The sequence below is a fragment of the Phoenix dactylifera genome, chromosome 10 (genome assembly GCF_009389715.1).
Source record: "Phoenix dactylifera cultivar Barhee BC4 chromosome 10, palm_55x_up_171113_PBpolish2nd_filt_p, whole genome shotgun sequence".
In the NCBI taxonomy this organism is placed as follows: domain Eukaryota; kingdom Viridiplantae; phylum Streptophyta; class Magnoliopsida; order Arecales; family Arecaceae; genus Phoenix; species Phoenix dactylifera.
In genome coordinates, this window is record NC_052401.1 from 13,177,287 (window position 1) to 13,179,715 (window position 2,429).

The following is a 2,429-nucleotide window of genomic DNA, read 5'->3' on the forward strand; positions in this document are numbered from 1 at the left end:
CATCGCCGGAGCCGTTCTGCTTCTTGAATCCGGAGGGGGTTAGGGAGGGGGGCGATGATGATGAGAAGGCACCTTTGATGGGTTAGAGAGAGAGAGAAGACGAGGAATGGGCGAGAGAGATGTGGGTAATACTACTAGTTAAATAGAGAGAGGAGGGCGGTGGCCGGGAAAACGGAAACCCGGAGAGAGGAGGGAGGAGGGATGAGAGAGACGAGGCTCGAAGGTAGAGAGAGAGAGACTGGTGTGTGAGGGTGGCTTCCGACGGGGATGGTCAGAAGAGGGTTGGGATGTAGGCTGGTGCGTTGGCTTACGACGACGCTTTTTAGCGTCGTCTTAGGTCCGAAACTGCACCGACGCTTATTAGCGTCGTCTTTTGCCGACGCTTTTTACAAGCGTCCGCAAATTTTGACAATAGACCGACAATTGCCGACGCTTGTAAAAAGCGTCGGCAAAAAAGCGTCGGAAAAACCGACTTTTCCTGTAGTGACATAAATCTATGTTTATGGCTACAACCTAACTTGCACGGCAAATATTTAGAGCATATTGATATCAATGGTCATTCCAAATGATATCAAAGGAAAAGACGACCATGGAAGGGGTCTATGGGGTGGTCATGGTCCTTAATTTTAAGGGAGGTCCAAATCGGTTGGCCATTGGTCGTTTACAGGATGAAATATTAATTGATTTTGGGGGATGTTGCGACTTATTTGGTTCATGAGATGATTTTTTTTCTACTGGAATATTTTTCTAAAAAGCTGATGCATGAATATATAATATCTGAAAAGTAGTTTTCACATGTTTGTTTCACTATAATGAAGTGGCATATTTTAAAGTGACTTATATTTGATTTAACATATACTTTTCTGAGAAAGTTGTGTAATATATCTTTTATGCTCTTAATAAATGAAAAAACCTTTTCATGTTCTATTTAAATGCTTCAGCATATTTTTGAAAAAAAAATCCTAATTCCCAGTCGGTGGGAATTGAACTTTCCCATATCCTATATAGATTATTTTTGCCACTAAATATAAAAATCTTATTCCAATTGGAAAGCTATTTTTCTCTCTCTTTTAAAAACTCCAACCAAATATAAGTTATTTCTCTATTTTTCCGTTGATTCCATTTTTCCTCCTTCTCTTCCTGCGAATCAAACGAGTTAGTAATTAAACACAAACTTTTATGAGCTCTCAATCTATCACTAGCGAATAAAACTTAGCCAAATCCCCATCTAGTTTTGAATATAGTATTTGGTGTATTTACAACCTTGCCATTCACGCACTTATTATGTTTAATTTATTGACTATTTTGGGTCAGGGAAAGCTAGCGAATTGTGAATCATAAGTCAAACTTATTGTGTCCTGTATTTATTTTATCATGTTGCTTACGTTATCCAAAGAAGTCTATTGTATTCATGTTGGTCCTCGTTCAACTTATCCTAATTTTTGACTTAAAATTACATGCTTTCGTAAGAAATTGAATTGCGACTTGGGTTGAATGACAACTAGACGTAGCTCCTTTCAAGGCGCTGTGAAATTTTCAAAACACAAAAAATATGATAATATTGTATAAGTCTTTTTTTGGGTACATCGTTATATATGTTTATGAGGCAGCGCAAGCATGCATGGCAGAGACTTGTGGAACTTAGTTAAGATGCTTAATAATTAGGAATATGAACCTCTATGTAAATATAGATTACAAATCATAGAGCCATTCTATGTGTCTTTTAAGATTAACTAAAACCTAACACTGCCTTATTTTTGGATACAACAATTGAACTATATTGTAAAAAAAAAAAATTATATGCCTTAATTATTCATGAATATGAATCATGATATACACATCTTCCAAATAAAGGAATGTAGGTATATTTTGCAAAAAAATATAGGGAACAAACGACTACATAACCACTCTACACAGAACAAGAGCAAAAAATGGAACCACTGCATAACCATTCCAAACTAATCAAACCACTGCATAATTATATAATCACCGGCAAAATATGACTGGCTACTACTATATATAAAAAATTACACATGCCCATATAGACCACAATGCCATGTCGAGAGTAGACAAACAAAAAACTCACTCACTGACAACCTACATTCCCAGCATTCCAGGTAGACATTTGATAATTTGAAACCCTAATTCCTGAAAAGAAAAATCCCAAATTCATAAAATCCTAATCCCTATATTCTAATTCCTAATCCCAAGTTTGATAATTCAAAAATAAATATCTCAATCACCATACACTAATTCTTGGAAAATAAAAAAAATCACCTCATAAAATCCAAAATCATAAGAAACAAAATTTTATATGAATGGAGGCTTTGATTTGGTGGAAAAAATTTCGATTTGGTGAAAGAAGGCCTCGATTTAGTGATTTTGTTGCCCAGTTATGTAGCCCAAGAGAATGGTGAATTGGGCCTCTC